This window comes from Cloeon dipterum, chromosome X (assembly GCF_949628265.1).
Source record: "Cloeon dipterum chromosome X, ieCloDipt1.1, whole genome shotgun sequence".
Classification (NCBI taxonomy): domain Eukaryota; kingdom Metazoa; phylum Arthropoda; class Insecta; order Ephemeroptera; family Baetidae; genus Cloeon; species Cloeon dipterum.
In genome coordinates this window covers 29529157-29544611 of record NC_088790.1, presented here as the reverse complement: position 1 = coordinate 29544611, position 15455 = coordinate 29529157, and the positions used below count along the sequence as shown (strand labels likewise).

At 37.8% G+C, this 15455-nt stretch overlaps 1 protein-coding gene and 5 non-coding genes across 6 annotated transcripts in view; 2 read left to right on the top strand and 4 right to left on the bottom strand.

Annotated features, from left to right (window-relative positions):
* The window catches only part of CalpC (calpain-C), a 44353-nt gene extending 41838 nt beyond the window's left edge, over window positions 1-2515 (bottom strand). The window contains exon 1 of the mRNA XM_065493854.1: window positions 2322-2515. The gene's annotated coding sequence lies outside the window, so the exon portion shown is untranslated. The remainder of the gene's footprint in view (window positions 1-2321) is intronic.
* Window positions 2516-2849: 334 nt separating this feature from the next.
* On the top strand, window positions 2850-2968 carry LOC135947602 (5S ribosomal RNA). The gene has a single exon (XR_010575688.1). It is a non-coding gene; the product is annotated as a 5S ribosomal RNA (ribosomal RNA).
* Window positions 2969-7729: 4761 nt separating this feature from the next.
* On the top strand, window positions 7730-7848 carry LOC135947590 (5S ribosomal RNA). Its single transcript, XR_010575677.1, has one exon. It is a non-coding gene; the product is annotated as a 5S ribosomal RNA (ribosomal RNA).
* Window positions 7849-8495: 647 nt separating this feature from the next.
* On the bottom strand, window positions 8496-8614 carry LOC135947579 (5S ribosomal RNA). Its single transcript, XR_010575666.1, has one exon. It is a non-coding gene; the product is annotated as a 5S ribosomal RNA (ribosomal RNA).
* A 947-nt stretch (window positions 8615-9561) lies between these two features.
* LOC135947548 (5S ribosomal RNA) lies at window positions 9562-9680 on the bottom strand. Its single transcript, XR_010575645.1, has one exon. It is a non-coding gene; the product is annotated as a 5S ribosomal RNA (ribosomal RNA).
* Window positions 9681-15132: 5452 nt separating this feature from the next.
* LOC135947567 (5S ribosomal RNA) lies at window positions 15133-15251 on the bottom strand. The gene has a single exon (XR_010575655.1). It is a non-coding gene; the product is annotated as a 5S ribosomal RNA (ribosomal RNA).
* Between the last annotated feature and the right edge of the window lie 204 nt (window positions 15252-15455).

The window sequence follows — 15455 nt, the reverse complement described above, 5'->3', positions numbered from 1 at the left end:
ACTTTAAAGTGGAATGAAACTGGGCAACAATTGAAAATTATTTAAATTGTTGGATACCATAAACTATTGATCCATTAACTTGACAACAATTTGCAATAATAGAAAATGGACCTTCCTACAATAAAAATTAAAATTTTGCCAATTTTCTCCAAAATTTGCAGTGCTTGAACATATTTTCTTGGCATATTCCGATTCTTCTCGTCGAGATCTGTCCAATTGTGTTTGCCACTTATTGGGCAAACTCTTGGTTTTGAAATTAAATCGGATTTCAAGTAAGGAGACAGCCATTACCATTTGAAAAGCACGGTAACTTTCCAGCCAATTTTCTCGAAAAATTCCAGTGCTTCCTAGGTCAATTTAGGCTTTAACTGAATCCTAAGGGACGAGTTTATGCATTGGCAATAAGCATTTTCCAGGCTTTTCCAGTATCATTCCTCTTTAAATCAAAGCATCAATGAATGTTATGAGTCAATCAACAGGGAAACGACACATTTTTGCACTTAAGCCGCAAGAAAACATTTCTCTAATTCTGAATGAAAACCAACAACCGCGGTCGTTAATGGCGGTTGAAGATAAAATTAATGGTGCCGCTGGGAAAGTACATCATTTCTTATTTTTTTACCTTACGTAATAGCTATCTCGTGTGCGGCGTTTGAAATATGTGTATATTTTCGGTGCTGCTCGATCTGTGCGCTAAACCGCGAGATGTGCATACTCAGGGCGGTGTAATGACCTTGCGAGTGACCAGTGCGCGCGGGCACGGTCATTGCCTGCCAGCCTGCCTTTCGCTCGATTTTTTACTCTGTGCGCTGCACGACCTCGCATCTAGCTTTTCACATATTCCGTTCACGAGTGTGGGATAAAAATATGGACACTTGATGCATCGTAATAATTGCTCTATTCTAATCAAAAGCTAGCTGTCACTGATTCACACTCGAGTTGCTCCTATTTTAAGATTGATTTGAGAGGTTTTCTTGGCACCAAAGCCTTCAAGGATACATTTTTATTTAATGAAAAGTGACGTTGAAATAAATTAGAATTACAATTTTATATATTTCGTTTGATATTTTTTAAAAAATATGTCATTTGGTTACAAATTAAAACCTCTATCAATTTCATAGGCGAGAAATTAAAAATAAGAATTAATCAGAATGTAAAATTTCGTTTGCAATACAATTTCAAAATGTGAAGATGATCAAATGGAATTTTTTCTACCCGTCTTTGAATTAATAAATAAAAAATACGGATAGAAATTTATAAAATAATATACTTCCACATTTTTTCTTAAATTATTTTATTACCAGCGCAACAAAATTTTTTATTCTATTTAAAGATTTCTTAAATATTAATAGCGGGATAGACTTCATTTTATTAATACCATCGCAAGTAAAATTGTGTAATACCATCCAATATTGAGTTCATTAAAATGTAATAATTTTACGATCAATTACTTTCAATAAAAATTAATCTGAATATTTTAAAATTTGGTTCACGATTTAATTGATAAAATAAGGAAATTCCATGCTCAAAATTCAGAAGGAGTTAAAAATTGTTAATTTTCTGGCCAAATCACATGGAGGTTTAAAATTAATATTTTATTTAGTTTAATCCATCAGCTTTGCATGCATTATTTCTTTATTATTTAAAATAAATCATATCCAAACTTAAAGAGGAATGATAGTGCAAAATCCTGGAAAACGCTTGTTGCCAATGCATAAACTCGTCCCTTAGGATTCAGTTAAAGCCTAAATTGACCTAAGGAGCGCTGTAATTTTTTGACAAAATTGGCTGGAAAGTGAGCGTGCTTTTCAAATGGTAATGGCTGTCTCCTTACTTGAAATCCGATTTAATTTCAAAACCAAGAGTTTCCCCAATGAACCGTTGGAAAGATCTCGACGAGAGGAATCGGAATATGCCAAGAAAATATGTTCAAGCATTGTAAATTTTGGAGAAAATTGGCAAAATTTGAATTTTTACTGTAGAAAGGTCCTTTTTTACTATTGCAAATTGTTGATCAAATTGTTTATCGATCAATTGTTCCAACAATTCAAATTATTTTCAATTGTTGCTCTGCATCATTCCACTTAAAGCCGCTAAAGTAAACCAAAATGTGGAAAAATAATTAAAAAAAACATTTCTTTTCCTTCGGTGCCAATAATTAATAAAAAAATGATACACATATAATTAAAATTCATCCGGCTGAGATCGAGTTGTTGTCGAGATCGCTGAAGGCACACAATGCTCTCGTTATTTCTCTCTCGACTGGTCCATCAACCCGCGATTTCCAGGAAAAAACAACGAGATCGAGTGGAAAAGCTCACCGTTGAGGTGCACAATGCGAGGGTCTGGGGGTAATCCACCGAGTGTCTAGATATAATATCTTCGTCCAGGCACGGACACGGTCCAACTCAGAAGCACATGGTCCGGACAGCGAAACGCGGACGCGACAGCACGAGCCACCTGAGCACCGACAAAACTGACTTTTGAACCAACTGAATCGCCAACTGAGTCTCGACTGCCAGAGAGAAATCCCCCGGACCAGAGCAGCGCAGAGAGAAATCTCGGCTTGTGTTGGTTCACGTGGAGAGGGCAACATCGAGCATGAGAGCAACCTGTCGTTTTTACGCCTTGCCGCCAACAACGCCACTGCCATCTTCCGGCGAGCCGTTAAACCTTTTTAAACTTTAAAAAATCGTTTTGGTCTTAAAATTGTTGTAATTATGGGGGTTTTAAGCCCTTTTGGTAATCAGAGGACTAGTAAAATTGTAAATTAACGTATTTCAATGAGAATTCTTGCTGTTGGAGAAAAATCATTGAGTATTAATACCTGAAAAGATTAAAAGTTCAGTGTCTACGACCATATCATGTTGAACACACCGGTTCTCGTCCGATCACCGAAGTTAAGCAACATTGAGAGCAGTCAGTACTTGGATGGGTGACCGCCTGGGAACACTGCTTGTTGTAGGCGCATACCTTTTTGCGTTTTAAGATAAAAGTTTTAGTGCGTGACCCTTGCTAATAGTTAATTTTGATTTTTTCGGTTATTCATCCACAAATGTATAAACTGCGCAGGCCCAAACCAAAGATGTGCAAGTGCGTGGCTTTTAATCATTATAAAATGATAAAGTGATTAAAAATTAATCATTATAAAATGATTAAAAGGTCAATTTTGCCTTCAGCTCAATAATTTAAATATGACTGGATAAAGGGCAAAGAAAACGTCGGCTTATCGCTAATGGAATCGAATTTTTCCAGAGCTCATCAGAGAGAATATTAAAAACTTCCAATCACCAGAGAAAAAGCCACGAGCCGTATTTTCTTGTTTATATATACAAAAAATTTATCAATGGAACCAAGTAGCTATGAAGGTAAGTTGAAAATTGAACTCAATGTTTTCTAAAGCGAATTGAGAATTTACATTAAAAAAAATAATTCTTATCAGGAATTCGGTAAACATTTTTTGCAAAACATATATTGAAAGGAAGAATTAAAACACAGAAAAATTTTATCAAACTAAAAGTTAACGTCTATATTTTTTAAGAACAGCAATCAGTTCCTCGTCCACAAAATACTTTTCAAACTCGCTACTGATATTTTGATTTCCGAAAAATTGGTTGATGCCGTCGATTTCGTCGTTTGTCGTTTTGCCAATCGCAAAGCTTCTTGCCAGCAATGCGTATTCAACAAAGCCAGCAAAAGTATAAAAATCCAACGAAATGATACTAATAGTTGGCAGCGAGGCAGCAACGCATTTAATGAACGCCGCTACTTCCTTGAAATGATCAGCATTGAAAGGTCCTGCCGAAAATGAATAATGAAGTTCGTTCAATTTTCCCAGGATTTTCTTCTCTCTGATCAATGAGCTAACATTCCTAAGATCCTCAACATCAATGTCGGTTTCGTCCAACGTTATCTTTTCCAAATTCGGAGCTCGAAGAATGTCAGTCAGTCGGATGTGTTGGTTGTTAAAGACCCTGGTACATAATAAATCATATTATAATGAGCTTTTCGCTTCTCAAACTAATTTAAAAGAGACATTTACCTCCTGACAAAAATTCTGATATCCTTGAGATTGCTGAAAAACGCGATTGGCTCCAGATCTTCCTTCAAATGTGCCATGAAGGCGAGTTTCTCCAGCTTTGGACACAAAGCTAATAATTGGCCGAGCGAATACTCTGTTGATACGCTATTGCAATCATTCTCGACAAACTGAGGCGGATTATCAACAGCATCATGAAAAGAAATAGCCAGTAGATTTGCTCCGAATTTCTCCACAAAGAGGCGTATAATGTTCTGCGGAACCTTGGAGAACTCCAGACTTTCCAAGTGTGCCAGCTGCAGCAACGGTTTCAACTTTTCTGCTTCGTGGGCAGCGGAGGTCGACCACACAATCTGTTGAAAAACGGCATAATGTTTAAATTGTTCTGGAAATTCCCAAAATCAGTCAATATCAATAAGAAAAATTCAGATAGATTGCCAGATTAATGTGTGGAGGGCAACATTTAAGTTAACATTTTTCAGCGGTTTTTAATACCAAAAACTTTTAGTTGACGTTCCCTGAGCAGATTTTGGGTTTGTAGCGCGTGAATTTAAATAATATATCCCAAGAATATGAATCCAGAACGAAAAATTATCTAAAAATTGAATATGAAAAATATGTGGCACCATTGTTGATAGCTGTGGAACAATGAATGGCATTTATATCCATTCTGGCATGCAATTTCTTTTTAAATATGTATTTTTACATATGGAGTGGAATTTTTTTACACTTACCTTGAGATGCGTGATCAAAGGGTAAGCCAATGGTAAACGGGTGAAACTCTCCACAGAATCATATTGAACCAGCAAGTGTCTGAGATTTGATGAGTTTCCCGAAGCTTGGGTAATTTCATTAGATGACGCATAATCTTCATAAGAGCTGAATATGCTTGAAAACGCTTGGATGACGCGAAGATTAGGGAGATTCTCAGCGCAAACTTTGGTGAGGGCATTCCTTGCACGCCATTGATCCGCCGGTGTGTCAAACAGAAAAACTTTCAATTTTGGCATAGCGTTTTTCAGATCATCAGCATCAATAATCGGCTCAGTGAAGTTAAGCCGGCCTAATTTGTAGTCATGTATGTTGAAATGTAGATATTCCAGGTCGGGAAGGCGTTGGCAAAGCGCGATCAAGTTATGAAATATGATTAGGCAAACTTTTTCAATTCTTAGAACTTTTAGGCGTTTAAAATTTGCCAACGCCTGCAACAGCTCAACATCGGCCAAAGCATAAAAAATTAAGTGTTCTTTAGGGGCGCCGTGCAGAGAAAGTTCCTCAATGTCAGCAGCCGTTTTAGATATGCCAATCACCGTCTGTAAAAATTAACAAAATTAAATTGCATGCCTGATACCTTCATATCAAATTCTTACCAGTTTAAAATCATGGTATTTTAGTCGTTTTACAGAGAAGGATAGAAAAGCCGTCAAATCGACTTTTGTGGGTCTCATGGCGAGATAGAGACGAAGAGCAGGAATCATTAACACAGACACTTCCATTGCTTCTCGCCGTAGTGAACTACACCTTGTTTCCATTAATTTTACCACAATCTTTGGAATCAATTCAATGGCTGGAAATAATCGAAATATATTTGTAGTTAACTTCAAAATAAATTTTATATTTCAGGGAAGGATTTTGTGTGTTTTCGCGAGAGTATCAAGGATTGGAATTTTGATGTGATCTTTTCACCTCCTCGCGTAGCTTTTTAAGTAGAACAAGCTTGCTATTGTTAAAAAAATTTTAGGTCAAAGGTCAAGGCCACAAATTCGTTCAGTTACAACTATCGCAAAATATTCCCACTTGGATTTTGTTGCAAAAACTACCCACCGTTGGACTCGTCTGGACCTGCCCTGACAAGTTGAAAGGTTTAGGGGTGCTTATCCTCCACTCCACCCCTAAATTGTTAAACTTCAACCTTCTAGAAAAGGTAAAAAAATGTAGCATCTTACAGTTAGGAATGGAGGGTAAGCACCCCTAAACCTTTCAACTTGTCAGGGCAGGTCGAGACGAGTCCAACGGTGGGTAGTTTTTGCAATTCTGATGGTTAGAACCTGAGATTTGCAAAAATATCCGTATATATGAAAATTTTCTGATATTTTCTTTTTGCGCTGCTATTTCGGATTTAATACCAGGAGCTGAAAAATTTCAAAAATCGCGAGCCCCGAATTTTTTGGTCAAATTTTCAGGTTACACCCTATGAAACACCCCTGAAAAAGTCGGTTTAAATCGACAATTACTCTTTAATTAATACTCTCTCCAAAACACACATATAAAACCGTCGAAAATATCTTTTAACTTGAAAAGTTTGGCAATAAAATACATACGCAAGTTGGTGAGATCAGTCAGTTTGAAATCAACAGGTAGATTCGTTCCAAAACCACAGGCAATGGCCCGGATTTGATTTGCTGCTTCTGCTTCAATTTGCATAAATTTCGACATTATTTGAAAATGAAAAGAGAATGCCATGGCAGCTACTAGCTTGTCCCAACGAGTCCTCGATTATCTTGGAACACGGTCTTCTTCACATCCACAAATGCACGCAGGATTTGAGCTGAATTTACGGGAATTTTTCGAAGAAGGATGTTTATTGCAATGCACGAGAGCTAGCGTGCGTTTTCAAACACCTGTTTGCTGTTGCGACGCTGCTAGCTGTGAGAAAAGGAGGGAAAATATTATCCCCTGATTCACCCTCAGGTGGCAGCACTCCTCACTCAGGGAGAAATTTGAGGGCTGGTGGCTGGTGGCGGAAACGTGCATGAAATAGATTTATACATAGAGCTTTTTTTAATTCAGGAAATATAATCATCTTTCCTATTTTCATTTTGGCCTATACTGTCCCATTATTTTTCCTAGTTCTCAGTGAAATATTTTGACTTTTAATTTGGCACTTTTAATAGCACAAAAATATCGGAATTCAATCAGATTTAAAAAAAAATAGGAGCTAAGGCATAGAAATATTAAATAAAAAACGAAAAAAGCTACAGCCAATTATATTTTTTAATCGAGTTATTATCTTTAGAACCGCGGCCGCTCTGAGATAAATATTTTGCTGCCATTGCTTTTCTGCTCGAAAGGGAAGTGATTCATATTTAATATTTTAATTAATCCATTGAGGACTCATAATCGTCTTGGACACCTCCAGACTGTGAAACCAGTGTCGTTGGAGCCGATGCGATGCCCATGCGGCGATGGCCGATTTGCTGGTGCCGGGGGTAGCAGGGTGGCTCGCCAACAATGCCCTCGGACACGTTGATTTGGGTCGCATGCGTCATCCAGGCCCAAACCACGGATGTGCGAGGAGCGCCGAACCGCACAAACCGCGTCACGACGCCTGCACATTGACAGAATAGTCGACATAAATTTTTTTAACTGATTTTGACAATTTTTAAAAATTTTAAATCTTTAAAATTTTCGTCTCGACTTTTATTTTGCATTTACAATGAAGCTTTATATTATCTTTTCTTTATAATTTTTAGAATTGATTTATTAAAACGTAAATTGGTTTTCAAACTAAAGGTGTTTGTTGAACCTTTTCCACTTCTAGAACGCTTTGGTCTTAAAATTAAGAGAATTATGTGGATTATAGGTAATCAAAGGACTGATTAAATCGTAAATTTATACATTTCAATGAGAAACCTTGCGGCTGGAGGAAAAATGTTGAGTCTAAATTTTTGAGAAGTCCTATGGAGCATTGTCTACGACCATATCATGTTGAACACACCGGTTCTCGTCCGATCACCGAAGTTAAGCAACATTGAGAGCAGTCAGTACTTGGATGGGTGACCGCCTGGGAACACTGCTTGTTGTAGGCGCAAACCTTTTTGCGCTTTCAAATAAATGTTTTTGTGCGCGAAACTTGGAACCTACATGTCGGGTAACCTTTGTAGCGTATTGCCAATTAATAATTTTGATTTTTATGATTTCTGTCGGTTTTTCGCCCACATGTGTAAAGAGCAGAGGCGGAAATGTTTTTTTTTCTGTTAAAATTCAACGGTTTGCTGGATTTCAAGTCACGAAGTCTCAAACGAAAGGTCTCGACAAGCTTTATCTACTGACCTACCCAGACGACCTTCTTCAGGGCACCTCCACCCTGAGATCAATCCCGGGAATCTGTCGAAAAACAGGAATGATTCAGAAAGCTCCTGAGCTGGAGTCGAACATTATTTTTAGTGGGAATTTGCTTCAATATTTTATTTTTATATTATAAAGTTTAAAAAGCGATTTCCTATGTGTTGGTTTGTGATTTTTGACGTAAAAAGTCGGCAAAGAGGCGTTGGAAAAATCGCGGAAAAAGGCGAAAAAACACCATTTTCGCCTATGCGATTTACATAATTATATTTTGTGAGAAAAACTAAAAAAAATTAAGAAAAACTCAACTATTGTTAGCAAGGGTCGTCACCTTATATGTGGTAAAAGTTTCACGCACAAAAACATTAATTTGAAAATACAAAAAGGTATGCGCCTACAACAAGCAGTGTTCCCAGGCGGTCACCCATCCAAGTACTGACTGCTCTCAATGTTGCTTAACTTCGGTGATCGGACGAGAACCGGTGTGTTCAACATGATATGGTCGTAGACAATGTGAATAAGAACTCTACAGATATTTAGACTCAAATCTTTTTCTCCAATCGCAAGAATTCTCATTGAACTGCGTTAATATGAACTTTTAATCAGTCCTTTGATTACTAAAAGGGCTTTAAAACTCTTTTTTTTATTTTTGTTTCACAACCAAAGCGATCTAGAGTTTCAAAAAGTTCAACGGCCCGCCAGAAGATGGCAGTGGCGTTGTTGGCGGTAAGGCGTAAAAATGATAATAAGTTGGTCTCATGCTCGCTGTTTAATTCTTTTGCTTCTTGAATTTTTTAATTAATCTTCTCTCCTGTTTTCATTCTGATGACTGAAATTGAGTAACTTAACTTTGTATTATCATGTACATATGCTATTTTAGCAAGTATTAAAGAATTTTCGCTATAAATAGTGCAATCAAATAGGTAATTAAATCGCATGAAAACCAATATAATAAACTAAACTTAATACTTATGCAAATTTGCTTCGAAACCAGAGATAGTATATGAAAAACACTGCTGGGCCAGCCAAAACATTTCTTTGAAAGAGTGTTTTCATCCAAGAGACGCTTGTTTTGTGTTTTAAAGATAGAAGGTAAAAACAGACTGCCTTGTGAATTACAAAGAACCGAATTATGTATAGACGCACATCTAGTTGTTTGTCTAAACAGCATGATAATAACACCAATGTAAATTTATTACCGAGAGAGGGTAACCGACCCTAGCAACAGAGCCCTGTGTACTGCAGAACAAAGTAGGACATTCATTACTCTAATTCCTTTAAAAAAAATCATCAAACAGAAAAAAACACCATTTCCGCCTATGCGCTTGGCACATTAGTTGGCGAAAAACCAACTAAAACCGCAAAAATTAAAATTAATAACAAGCAAGGGTTACCCAACATGTGGTTTACAAGTTTCACGCACTAAAAACATTTATATGAAAGCGCAAAAAGCTATGCGCCTACAACAAGCAGTGTTCCCAGGCGGTCACCCATCCAAGTACTGACTGCTCTCAATGTTGCTTAACTTCGGTGATCGGACGAGAACCGGTGTGTTTAACATGATATGGTCGTAGACAATGTTCATGAGGACTTCACAAAAATTTAGACTCAACATTTTTCCTCCAGCCGCAAGATTTCTCATTCAAATGCATAAATCTGAGATTTAATCAGTCCTTTGTCAGTCCTAAATCAGTTAAAAAAATGTATGTCGACTTCTGTCAATGTGCAGGCGTCGTGACGCGGTTTGTGCGGTTCGGCGCTCTCTCGCACATCCGTGGTTTGGGCCTGGATGACGCATGCGACCCAAATTAACGTGTCCGAGGGCATTGTTGGCGAGCCACCCTGCTACCCCCGGCAACAGCAAATCGGCCATCGCCGCATGGGCATCGCCGAGTTCCTCGGCTCCGACACTGCTTTTTCACCAGCATGAGCGGCTCCGATATTCACAGTCTGGAGATGTCCAAGACGATATGAGTCCTCAATGGATTAATTAAAATAATATGAATCGCTGCGCTCGGTTCCCTTTTGAGCAGAAAAGCAATGGCAGCAAAATATTTATCTCAGAGCGGCCGCGGTTCTAAAGATAATAACTCGATTAAAAAATATAATTGGCTGTAGCTTTTCTCGTTTTATATTTAACATATTTAATATTTCTATGCCATATAGCTCCTATTTGTTTTTTTTAAATCAATTCCGATATTTTTGTGCTATTTAAAAGTGCCAAAATTCACCAGTTGCATAAACCCTAAGTGTTCGAAGCCGCCAACAGATGGCGCCACCGTAGACTTTCGATTTTAAGGCACTTCCGCTGCGATTTCAGACTCAATCTAGCTACTGTGCATTCTTCAATTAATTTGCTATTTTTTGACGTGCTGAAAACCAAAATCGGTTCAGCCAATCGCCGTAGAATCGTGAAAAACTATTTTTTGAAATAAAAAAATCTTTCCCAACGTTTCTACGGCGAATGGCTCAACCGATTTTGGTTTTCAGCACGTCAAAAAATAAAGCAAATTAATTGAAGAACTCAAAATAGCTAGATTTAGTCTGATATCGCAGCGGAAATGCCTTAAAACCGCTTAAAACAAAATTTTTTAAGAAAGTCTGTGGTTGCGCCATCTGCTGGCGGCTTTGAACACTAACGGTTTATGCAGCTGGTCAATTAAATGTAAAAATATTCACTGAGAACTAGGAAAAATAATGGGACAGTATAAGCCAAAATGAAAATAGGAAAGAGGATATTTTTCCTGAATTAAAATGCTCTATATATAAATTTATTTCACGCACGTTTCCGCCAGCAGCCCTTAAATTTCTCCCTGAGTAAGGAGTGCTGCCACCTGAGGGACCTGAGGGTGAATCAGGGGATAATATTTTCCCTCCTTTTCTCACAGCTAGCAGCGTCACAACAGCAAACAGGTGTTTGAAAACGCACGCTAGCTCTCCGTGCTGTGCAATAAACATCCCTCTTCAAATATTTCCGTAAATTCAGCTCAAATCCTGCGTGCATTTGTGGTTCTGTAGAAGGCCGTGTTTCAAGACAATCGAGGACTGGTTGAGACAAGCTAGTAGCTGCCATGGCATTCTCTTTTCATTTTCAAATAATGTCGAAATTTATGCAAGTTGAAGCAGAAGCAGCAAATCAAATCCGGGCCATTGCCTGTGGTTTTGGAACGAAGCTCCCTGTTGATTTCAAACTGACTCATCTCACCAACTTGCGTATGTATTTTATTGCCAAATTTTTCAAGTTAAAAGATATTTTCGACGGTTTTATATGTGTGTTTTGGAGTGGGGTATTAAGAGTAACTGTCCATTTTAACCGACTTTTTCAGGGGTGTTTCATAGGGTGTAACCTGAAAATTTGACCAAAAAATTCGGGGCTCGCGATTTTTGAAATTTTTCAGCTCCTGATATTAAATCCGAAATAGCAGCGCAAAAAGAAAATATCAGAAAATTTTCATATACGGATATTTTTGCAAATCTCAGGTTCTAACCATCAGAATTGCAAAAACTGCCCACCGTTGGACTCGTCTCGACCTGCCCTGACAGGTTGAATGGTTTAGGGGTGCTTACCCTCCATTCCTAACTGTAAGATGCTACATTTTTTTACCTTTTCTAGAAGGTTGAAGTTTAACAATTTAGGGGTGGAGTGGAGGATAAGCACCCCTAAACCTTTCAACTTGTCAGGGCAGGTCCAGACCATTCCAACTGTGGGTAGTTTTTGCAACAAAATCCGAGTGGGAATATTTTGCGATAATTGTAACTGAACGAATTTGTAGCCTTGACCTTTGACCTAAAAATTTTTTGCCAATAGCAAGCTAGTTCTACTTAAAAAGCTTCGCCAGGAGGTGAAAAGATCACATCAAAATTTCAATCTGGACCAAAAATACCTTGATACTCTCGCGAAAACACACAAAATCCTTCCCTGAAATATAAAATTTATTTCGAAGTTAACAACAAATATATTTCGATTATTTTCAGCCATTGAATTGATTCCAAAGATTGTGGTAAAATTGATGGAAACAAGGTGTAGTTCACTGCGGCGAGAAGCAATGGAAGTGTCTGTGTTAATGATTCCTGCTCTTCATCTCTATCTCGCCATGAGACCCACAAAAGTCGATTTGACGGCTTTTCTATCCTTCTCTGTAAAACGACTAAGATACGAAGATTTTAAACAGGTGAGAATTTGATATGAAGATATCAGGCGTGCAATATTTAATTTTGTTAATTTTTACAGACGGTGATTGGCATATCTGAAAAGGCTGCTGACATTGAGGAGCTTTCTCTGCTCGTCGCCCCTCGAGAACACTACTTAAATGTTTCTGATATTGCCGATGTTGAGCTGTTGCAGGCGTTGGCAAATTTTAAACGCCTAAAAGTTCTAAGAATTGAAAAAGTTTGCGCAATCAAATTTATTAACTTGATCGGGCTTTGCCAACGCCTTCCCGACCTGGAATATCTACATTTTAACATAGCTGACGACATATTAGGCCGGCTTGACTTCACAGAGCCGATTATTGCTGATGAACTGGAAAACGCTATGCCAAAATTGAAAGTTTTTCTGTTTGACACACCGGCGGATCAAAAGCGTGCCAGGAATGCCCTCACCAAAGTTTGCGCTGAGAATCTCCCTAATCTTCGCGTCATCCAAGCGTTTTCAAGCGTATTCAGCTCTTATGAAGATTATGCGTCATCTAATGAAATTACCCAAGCTTCGGGAAACTCATCAAATCTCAGACACTTGCTGGTTCAATATGATTCTGTGGAGAGTTTCACCCGTTTACCATTGGCTTACCCTTTGATCACGCATCTCAAGGTAAGTGTAAAACAATTCCACTCCGTATGTAAAAAGAAATTGCATGCCTGAATGGATATTAACGCCATTCATTGTTCCAAAGCTATCAACAATGGTGCCACATATTTTTCATATTCAATTTTTAGATACTTTTTCGTTCTGGTTTCATATTCTTGGGATATATTATTTAAATTCACACGCTAAAAACCAAAATCTGCTCAGGGAACGTCAACTAATTGTTTTTAGTATTAAAAACCGCTGAAAAAATGTTAACTTAAATGTTGTTGTTAATCTGGCAATCTATCTGAATTTTTCTGATTGATATACTGACTGATTTTGGGAATTTCAAGAACAATTTAAACATTATGCCGTTTTTCAACAGATTGTATGGTCGACCTCCGCTGCCAACGAAGCAGATAAGTTGAAAGCGTTGCTTCAGCTGGTTCACTTGGAAAGTCTGGAGTTCACCAAGGTTCCGCAGAACATTCTCCGCCTCTTTGTGGAGAAATTCGGAGCAAATCTGCTGGCTATTTGTTTTCATGATGATGATCCGCCTCAGTTTGTTGAGAATGATTGCAATAGCGTATCAACAGAGTATTCGCTCGGCCGACTTTTAGCTTTGTGTCCAAAGCTGGAGAAACTCGAATTCATGGCACATTTCATGGTAGATCTGGAGCCGGTCGCGTTTTTCAGCAATCTCAAGGATATCAGAATTTTTCTCAGGAGGTAAAAGTCTCTTTTAAATTAGTTTGAGAAGCGAAAAGCTCATTATAATATGATTTATTTTGTACCAGGGTCTTTAACAACCAACACATCCGACTGACTGACATCCTTCGAGCTCCGAATTTGGAAAAGATAACGTTCGACGAATGCGACTTTGATGTTGAGGATCTTAGGAATGTTAGCTCATTAATCAGAGAGAAGAAAATCTTGGGAAAACTGAAAGAACTTAATTTTTCGATTTTCGCCTCGGCAAGAACTCTCAATGCTGATTATTTCAAGGAAGTAGCGGCGTTTATTAAATGCGTTGCTGCCTCGCTGCCAACTATTAGTATCATTTCGTTGGATTTTTATACTCTTGCTGGCTTTATTGAATACGCATTGCTGGCAAGAAGCCTTGCGATTGGCAAAACGACAAATGACGAAATCGACGGCATCAACCAATTTTTCGGAAATCACAATATCAGTAGCGAGTTTGAAAAGTATTTTGTGGACGAGGAACTGATTGCTGTTCTTAAAAAATATAGACGTTAATTTTTAGTTTGATAAAATTTTTCTGTGTTTTAATTCTTCCTTTCAATATATGTTTTGTAAAAAATGTTTACCAAATTCCTGATAAGAATTATTTTTTTAATGTAAATTCTCAATTCGCTTTAGAAAACATTGAGTTCAATTTTCAACTTACCTTCTCATAGTAACTTGGTTCCAGTGATAAATTATTTTGTATATTGTGGGTATACGTGGAAGCCGTGACAGAAATGCGTCTTTCTCATTGTAGTAATTCGTCTTTTATTCATTTCTCGTGGTTTAGTAATAAGATCAAGACTAAGATCAGGATCAAGACTGTGAAATTACATAAATAATCAAAAATCACAAATACAATAAATGATCATAACAATAAAAACATCACATTCAAATACAAACAATTAATACACTTACCCCGTAGTTCGGGTCTAATTAATTCGAGATCAAAGTTTCTAGAACATCCTCGCACGAAAACTCATCCTAGCCGGAGAGAGAATATTGTGTTGCGACTTCTGTCGTGCGAGGCTTAAGGTGCAGTGGAGAGAAGGTGCAGTAAGGGTGCACTGATTGTTGCACACCTCTGTACTGCCACCTGGCGATACAGGTTAAATGCAAAGTAGTTGGACAGTAGTGGCGAGAAGGCGCCACAATATATAAACAAGAAAATACGGCTCGTGGCTTTTTCTCTGATGATTGGAAGTTTTTAATATTCTCTCTGGTGAGCTCTGGAAAAAATTCGATTCTATTAGCGAGAAGCCGACGTTTTCTTTGCCCTTAATTTAAAGCCTTTCCAGTCATATCTAAGGATTATTGAGCTGAACGCAGAATTGACCTTTTAATCATTTTATAATGATTAAAAGCCGCACACTTGCACATCTTTGGTTTGGGCCTGCACAGTTTATACATTTGTGGATGAATAACCGAAAAAAATCAAAATTAACAATTAGCAAGGGCCACGCACTAAAACTTTTATCTTAAAACGCAAAAAGTTATGCGCCTACAACAAGCAGTGTTCCCAGGCGGTCACCCATCCAAGTACTGACTGCTCTCAATGTTGCTTAACTTCGGTGATCGGACGAGAACCGGTGTGTTCAACATGATATGGTCGTAGACATTAAACGATAATTCTTTTTAGGTATTAATACTCAAGGTTTTTTTTCCAACCGCAAAAATTCTCATTGAAATGCGTAAATTTACAATTTTATTAGTCCTTTGAATACCAAGAAGGCCTAAAACCCCAACAGTTCTTAAAGTTTAAGCCCAAAAGTGAACTAGAGTTTGGAAAATTTCAACGGCCCGCCAGAAGATGGCAGGTGG